The sequence below is a fragment of the Dipodomys spectabilis genome, unplaced genomic scaffold (assembly GCF_019054845.1).
Source record: "Dipodomys spectabilis isolate Male_0828 unplaced genomic scaffold, ASM1905484v1 ptg000355l, whole genome shotgun sequence".
NCBI classification, from domain to species: domain Eukaryota; kingdom Metazoa; phylum Chordata; class Mammalia; order Rodentia; family Heteromyidae; genus Dipodomys; species Dipodomys spectabilis.
Genome location: NW_024871032.1, coordinates 2,558,160 through 2,567,230, shown reverse-complemented (window position 1 = coordinate 2,567,230; position 9,071 = coordinate 2,558,160). Strand labels below are relative to the sequence as shown.

The window sequence follows — 9,071 nt, the reverse complement described above, 5'->3', positions numbered from 1 at the left end:
GACATGTTTCATGAGTCTAGGTGAGAAATCTTGCCCTTGTTATCTGATGAAGCAGATAACTGGGACCTGGGATCCTAGGACCCATGGGTCCTGCAGAAGAGTAATACATTTTAGATATCATATCATAAAATTTGGGTATAATCAGTAGGAAGGCTTCCAAAATTGGAGAAAAATATTTCGGAATCAGTGAGTTAAAACAATAAACAGAGCAGCAGAGTAAAGTCCCTTATAGATTAGAGGAAAACAACAATTTTTTTTTACAATGTGAATTCAGAACACCAAGAACACTTAGAAGGTATCAAAAGTTTATACCAAAGACATTGCATTGATACTTTTTATTTTCAAATGTACATTCTAAACCTTATTATTTATATTCCAATTTATTTATTGTAATAAATATCTATTTATTTGTCACATTATCAATTAATTCTAGTAAGTTTCACTGTGTGAAATAAAATATTAGCACGTATAAAGATAAAATATGTAACTATATATAATATAAGAAAAAGGCACATGTTTTTCAATGTACTGTTGTGGTTCGGGTATCAAAGGCAACTGTGTTTTAAAGTATTATTCCATTATTTCTACCTCAGTGTTGGTAGAGTTGGACCTAAAGCTTTACAATTTGTAGATTTACAGCCTAGAGGCAAGAGGAAACAATGTGATAAACATTACCAATTTAAGGCTAATATCAAGGAGAAACATATAGACTTCTCTTGTAACTACGAAAATATTGGGTGAAAGAAAGGCAGTAGTGTAAATTCCTGCCTGGTTGGATGGTAGACTGGCCAGGACATTAGGTAATCATGCATGTCAAAACTTTTTCACCTTCTTGGCTTTAGCTACTTTTGAAATACTAGGTATAAGAAACAATTATATTTTGATAAAATACATTCTAGTCTAAACGATTCTGTCTTAATTGTTCATCTCTCTATGATCCTTTTTAACTAAGATTAGTTTTGTTCCAGTAAGAAAATCTATGCTGTCAGGGTAAGATATTCTGGTTGGTCTGTTGCTACATGGAAGAAGAGTAAAGGGTCAGGTAGACATTTGTGCCAGTAAGACCTCATTTAGGAATTTTAAGCTGCAGAAGTTTAGAAGGAACTCTTAAGCAAGGCTTGCTTTGAATCCATTAGCTCCACAAAGCTAACTCAGTTGATAAATAAGTACTTGAAAAGCTATCACCTTTGGACCTAGCTATAAAGGCTTCAAAGTATGATCAAATTTTAAATGAAAAAGACTTAAAATAGTTATTGACAAAAAAAATTGAAAATGTGAGCAATCGACCAAACAATATGTTTTTTCCAATATACACAGAATTTTAGAGAAGTAAGATCAATAACATTTTTAGGAACAATAAGGTTTCCTGGTTACAAAAAGTCAACTAAGGATATATGCCTTTATAAAGATTGCATCATTAACTACTTAACTTTACAGGATACTACATGCTTCAGCAGCACATTTACCCAAATTACAACAATATAGAGATTATCATGGCACTTGCACAAGGATGATATGAAAATTTGTGAAGTATTCCATATTTTTCATTCTTCAGATGTAAGAAATGAAAAACAGTTATTAAAAAATTGATTACAAAAATACAAGTCATTATGTCAAAAATGAACTTTACAACTTTGGTGCGGGGAGGGGGCTAGTGAGGAGGATTGAGTGGGGGGGGCAGAGGGAGGATGGGAAGGGATGAGAAGGGGAAACAAAGGAGGAGGCTACAATGCTTGATAAGAAATTTACTCATCAGGCTGAGAACACTCAAAGAGATCTGCAGGAATCCCACGAACGGGAGGAAGCTAATCAAAGAGTCATACAGGAATTGAGAGACCAGGTAGAGAACACACAAAGATCACTAAAGGCATTCATGGAATCCATTAACAAAGAGCTGAAGGAAGTCAGGGAGACCACAAAGGGAATGCTGAATGGAACCCAACAGAAGGAATGGGAGCCCAAAGAAACCATAACCAATCAACTAAGCGATTTGAGGACAAACACTGAACACCAAATTAAGGAAGTAAAGAAATTCATACAAGACCTAAAACAGAGCTTCAACAAAGAACTTGAAGCCATCAAAGCTGACCAAATAGAAGGAAAAGAGATAAAAAACAAAGTAGAGAGTCTTGACAGCAGGTTAGACCATGCAGAAGATCGAATCTCAGGGATTGAAGACAGCCTAGATATTATAGAGAAAGAACATACAAGCATCCAAGACAAGTCCAAGAAATATGATAGATCTATCCAACACCTGGAAGACACCATCAGAAGGCCTAATCTAAGGATAATGGGTGTAGAGGAGCACCTAGAAACAGAAGTTAATGGTCTAGGAAATTTGTTTAACAGGATCCTAGCAGAGAACTTCCCAAACATGCAAAAAGATAGGCCTGTCCAGATACAAGAAGCCTTTAGAACCCCAAATAGACCAGACCAGTATAGGACATCCCAACGCCACATTATAATCCACACAGGATCAACTCAGAACAAGGAAAAGTTCCTTAAAGCTGTAAGAATGAAAAGGGTAATCACTTATAAAGGGAAACCAATTAGAATCACCTCAGATTTCTCAGCAGACACAATCAAAGCAAGAAGAGCCTGGAATGATGTATGCCATGCCCTAAAAACAAACAACTATCAACCAAGAATACTGTACCCAGCTAAACTCTCCTTCATAACTGAAGGCCAAATAAAAACCTTCCATAGCAAAGAAAAATTGAAACAATACATCTCCACCAAACCAGTCCTACAAAAGATTCTTAAAGATGTCCTACACATATAAAACCAACAAGACCGCAATAAAGGCCAAGAAACTGCACCCAAACTGAGAATCCAAGAACCATAGGAAGAAACCAGTTTTCGCAGCCCCCAAGAAGGTAGATAACATGGCAGGAACTCCCAAATAACTCTCAGTCCTATCTCTTAATGTTAACGGACTGAACTCTCCAATTAAGCGACATAGACTGTCTAGTTGGATTAAAAAACAAGACCCTTCTATCTGCTGCCTGCAGGAGTCACATCTTGCCCGTAAAAACAAACACATTTTCAATGTTAAAGGCTGGAACAAAATCTACCAAGCAAACGGACCGCATAAACAAGCTGGAGTTGCAATCCTAATATCAGATAAAATAGACTTCAAATTAAAATTCGTGAAAAGAGATAAAGAAGGTCGCTACATACTAATTAAAGGATCTCTCCTTCAGGAGGATATTACAATTCTAAATATCTATTCGCCAAACAATGGAGCACCCAAATTTATCAAAGAAACACTACTTTCCCTCAAATCCCATATAGATCCAAAGACATTAATTGTTGGGGATTTTAACACACCACTCTCCCCACTAGATAGATCAACTCGGTAAAAACTCAAAAGAGAAACCGCAGATCTAAACAGCTGCATAGATCAACTAGACTTAAAAGACATCTACCGAACATTTCACCCAGCAGCATCAGAATACACGTTTTTCTCAGCAGCACATGGAACGTTTTCTAAAATAGACCACATTTTAGGCCACAAAGCAAACTTGTCTAAATTCAGAAACATTGAAGTTATACCTTGCATTCTGTCTGACCACAAGGGAATAAAATTAGAACTCAACACCAAAAGCCACCAAAGAAAGTCCGGTATCACATGGAGGCTGAACAACACACTGCTGAATCATGAGTGGGTCATGGAAGAGATTAGAAAGGAAATTCAAATGTTCATGCTATTCAACAAAAATGAACACACAAAATACCAGCTCCTCTGGGACACAGCAAAGGCAGTACTCAGAGGGAAGTTTATAGCTCTGAGCTCCTACTTCAACAAATTGGAGAGATCTGAAACTAACAATTTAATGACACATCTAAACCTCCTTGAAAAAGAGCAGCAAGATAAACCCCAATCCAGTAGATGGAAAGAAATAATCAAAATTAAATCAGAATTAAATGAATTAGAATCCAAAAAAACTATAGAAAGAATCAACAAAACAAAGAGTTGGTTCTTCGAAAAACTTAACAAAATTGACAGACCCTTAGCAAATCTTATCAGAAAAAGAAGAGAACACACCCAAATTAATAAACTCAGAGATGAGAATGGAAACATCACCACGGAAACAACCAAGATTCAGAACATTATAAGGGAATACTTCTCAAAACTCTATGCTAATAAGTTTGAGAACTTGACAGAAATGGACCTCTTCCTAGCAAATATTGATATGCCAAAACTAAACCAAGATGACTTAAACTATCTTAACAGGCCCATATCAAGCATTGAAATAGAAACAGCAATAAGAGACCTCCCAGCTAAGAAAAGTCCAGGACCAGATGGTTTTACAGTGGAATTTTACAAAGCCTTCAAAGCAGAGCTCACACCAATTCTCCTCCAACCCTTCAATGAAATTGAAAGAGAAAGCTCACTACCGGACACATTCTATGAAGCCATCATAACCCTCATTCCAAAACCAGGCAGGGACTCATCAAAGAAAGAGTACTATAGACCCATTTCTTTGATGAACATTGATGCAAAACTTCTGAACAAAATTTTGGCCAATCGACTTCAACAATTCATCCAAAAAATCATACACCACGATCAAACAGGATTCATTTCAGGGATGCAAAGCTGGTTCAATATACGCAAATCAATTAATATTATTCATCACATCAACAGGAGCAAGAATAAGAACCACATGGTTATCTCAATGGACGCAGAAAAAGCATTCGACAAGATCCAACACCCCTTTATGATGAAGGTTTTGGAAAAATTAGGAATCCATGGAACATTCCTCAATACAATAAACCCTGTATATGACAAACCTACAGCCAGCATTATACTCAATGGTGAAAAACTAAAGCCATTTCCTCTTAACTCAGGAACAAGACAAGGATGCCCACTCTCTCCACTTCTCTTCAATCTAGTATTAGAATGCCTAGCTACAGCAATAAGACAAGATGCAGACATAAAAGGGATCCAAATAGGGAAAGAAGAAATAAAACTCTCCCTCTTTGTAGATGACATGATCTTGTATTTAAAGAATCCCATAGACTCCACTCCCAAATTACTCAAGCTGATTCAAAACTTTGGCAAAGTAGCAGGTTATAAAATTAACCCCCCAAAATCAATGGCTTTTCTGTATGCCAACAATGAGAAAAGTGTGGCTGAAATAAGGAAAGCAAGTCCATTTGTAATAGCCCCACAAAAAATAAAATACCTAGGAATTAACTTAACTAAAGAAGTGAAGGACCTCTATGATGAAAACTTTAAAATCTTGAAAAAGGAAATCGACACAGAACTTAAAAAATGGCAAAACCTCCCATGCTCTTGGATTGGAAAGATTAACATCGTGAAAATGGCAATACTTCCCAAGGCTATCTACAAATTCAACGCAATACCTATCAAAATTCCACCCTCATTCTTCAAGGAAATAGAAGAGGCAATCCAAAAATTCATATGGAACAATAAAAGACCCCGAATAGCAAAAACGCTCCTCAACGGAAAGAACACTGCTGGAGGAATATCAATACCAAATTTCAAACTCTACTATAAAGCAATAGTAATCAAAACAGCTTGGTATTGGCATAAGAACAGACCTCAGGACCAATGGAATAGAATTGAAAACCCAGAAATGAACCCACAGACCTATAGCCATCTAATCTTCGATAAGGGAGCTAAAACAATAGAATGGAAGACAGACAGCCTCTTCAGTAAATGGTGCTGGCAAAACTGGTTAACTACATGTAGAAAACTAAAGCTAGATCCTTATATATCACCCTGCACCAGAATCAACTCCAAATGGATCAAAGACCTCCAAATCAAAGCAGACACTCTGAAAACATTACAGGATGGAATAGGAGAAACCCTGGGTCTCCTTGGCTCAGGCCGAAATTTTCTGAATAGAGACCCGGAAACACAACAAATCAAAGAAAGGTTGGACAAATGGGATTGTATAAGGTTGCAGAGCTTCTGCAGGGCAAATGACATAGCTAGCAAGATCAATAGAAAGCCCACAGACTGGGAGAAGATCTTTACTAGCCATACAACAGACAAGGGTCTCATATCTAAAATATACTTGGAACTCAAAAAATTAAACCACCCAACAACAAATCCTCAAAGAAACAACTGCCCAATAAGTAAGTGGGCGAAAGATTAAAGAGAAACTTCTCTGAAGAAGAAAGAAGGATGGCCAATAGACACATGAAGAAATGTTCAACATCCGTAGCCATAAAAGAAATGCAAATCAAAACAACATTGAGATATCACCTCACTCCAGTTAGAACAGCAAAAATCAAGAACTCTAACAACAACAGATGCTGGAGGGGATGTGGACAGAAAGGAACCTTACTTCATTGTTGGTGGGAATGTAAACTTGTTCAACCACTTTGGAATGCAGTATGGAGGTTCCTCAAAAGACTCCACATAGAGCTCCCCTATGACCCAGCAATCCCACTTTTGGGCATTTACCCTAATGTTTACAAAAAAGACCACACTAAAGCTACCAGCACAACTATGTTTATTGCAGCATTATTTACCATAGCTAAGATATGGAACCAACCCAGACGCCCCTCAATAGATGAATGGATCAAGAAAATGTGGTATATATACACAATGGAATTCTATGCCTCCATCAGAAAGAATGACATTGCCCCATTTGTTAGGAAATGGAAAGGCTTGGAAAAAATTATATTAAGTGAAGTAATCCAGGCCCAAGGAAACATAGGTCCCATGGTTTCCCTTATTTGCAATATCTAGTATAGGTATGAGTTAAGCGGAAAAAGTCAGAGAATGTGATGTTAGGAAAACGAACCCTCAAATATGTATTTTAATGTTTTTGTTTCTTTCATGCATGTGTTTCTAACGCATTTATAAGATTATTTCTTGGTTGCTTTGTATGTCCCTCCCCCACAGTTTAACCCCTGCTTTCACTATATTTGATGTCAGTATAACATGTGGAGGAGATGGGGACAAACAAGTCGTTTAAGGATTCAGGTGGACCTGTTGCAACAATGAGAAGTACAAAATGTCATGTCAAAACCAACTTTACAATGTCGGAGGGGGGGGAGGGGGGGTATCATTGGGTGGGGGGGAGGGGGGAGGCTGGGAAGGGAGGTGAAGGGTAAACAAAGAGGAGACTGCAATGCTTGGTAAGAAATGTATGCATTATCCTGACCATGTAATTGTAACCCCTCTGTACAGTATGTTCTCAAATAAAATAAAATAAAATTTAAAAAAAAAAAAAAGAAATTTACTCATTATCTTGCCTATGTAATTGTAACCCCTCCGTACAGTATTTTCACAATAAAAAACTAAAAAAATACAAATGTAACAACACATATAATTCATTGAACTGAAAGTTAGTTAGACATCAGTGTATTAAATCCTCACCTTAGAAAGGCCTTTATATAGCATAATCTTTACAAAACTTTTGAAAGTAGATAACATTGTCATTTTATCCCAAAGAAGTAAAATACTATAAGGACTTAGGTAAAAAAGGAATCTTAAACTTTTTCTATATGGAATGCTATCTGAAATATCACATTTATTAATGAACCTATATATTATAAAACAATGTAGAAATCAAAGTATTATATCTAGGAGAGAATGAAATAGATTATGGGCATTATACAAACAAAATACAGATTATTTTAAAATATACTTTTTTCAGACAAGCATCAGAAATATTTTCAGTTTCTGTACTACTCATTTCAACAGATAAGTTAAAATGATTTCTGATTTAAAAAATCACAAACTCTGCAGAAATCATTACAGATGTATACAAACAACTCTTGAATACAATTTGACATCAAAGTCAGGCAATTCACTTGAAGAATACCATTGAATCCATGAATTTTTAAAGTAAGATATTGCCGTTGCTCTGTATTGTGAAAATATTTTGTACAGACACAAAGATGGATTGGCATTTTTGAAAATTAAGAAACTTAACCAAACCATTATGACTTAGGAGAACAATTTTTACAGCCTTCCATAACTTCAACGAGGTAGTGATACGTATTTATTCTTTTGGCAATATTAAATGCAGTTTCTTTCAAGTTGTGCTTCAGACCTTGTTTGATATAATGCTTCAATAGAAGGAGATCCAGCACATCTTTGCTATTTCTATTCCAAGCAGCAAGATGCAAGGGGGTTAAGAGAACTTTAGTTTGGGCATTGGTATCTACATAGTGATGAACTAAGAAAGAAGCCACTCTTGTATTATTCAACATATAAGCACTGAGCAGGGGTGTCCAGCCATTCACAGTAATTGCATGAATATCTGCCTTGAGCCACCAACTCATGTAGGATTCCTGATGAAGAGAGTTATACTCATCATCATCCCTAGTATTCACATGAGTGGCCTTTTTGGAAAGTAGTCTCTGCACTGTAGTAAGCCGATTACTTTCAGCAGCCCACAGAAAAATTTGCTTGAATACGTCTCCACTTTTTTTTGCAAATGATACCATTCCTCACTTTTTTATCTTGTTCCTTGTCTTCATCAGAATTGCCTAACCAGAGACACTGAGTACCAGTGGGAATCAGGTACACATGTATTCCCCAATAGTTCACGTTGGTTGAACTGCTCAGAAAAATCCAGTGAATTTTCTACATCTGTTATTTCACCATGATTTTTTTCTCTTTTTCCATTTTTACTATTCGAAATTATTCTAACTGGAGAGTAGGGAATTGATAGAGAGCAGAGGAAATGTTTTCCTCCATATTGAAAGGTACAGACTGAAAATGAGGACCAGTGGTGTCTTCATGTGCAGCTTATTCTAGGAATGAGAAAATATGAAATAATGCCTTCTATGTAAATGATTTGGGGAATGGCAGAGCAGAAAGTGAAATGATGCAACCAAAAATATAAAAGCAAGATAAATTAGGATAATTATGGAGCAGTCATATTATCTATGAGAAGCATGAAAGGGAGAGAGGAAGAGAGAGACTGATGTGCAATGACCTAGCTAGCCACAAAATCCAGGTCTCGGATCAATTTATAGAGAAAACAATTTTATTTTTTAAAAGAGATGGAAATAGAATTTATGTATTTACTTGAAATTAGTAAATACACTTTTAATAGCCTTCATAAAGAGACATAGCT

The 9,071-nt window shown here is 36.3% G+C and overlaps 1 pseudogene; it reads left to right on the top strand.

Moving 5' to 3' along the window:
• The first annotated feature begins 1,445 nt into the window (after window positions 1-1,445).
• Window positions 1,446-1,545, top strand: LOC122095514 (annotated as a pseudogene).
• The last annotated feature ends 7,526 nt before the right edge of the window (window positions 1,546-9,071 follow it).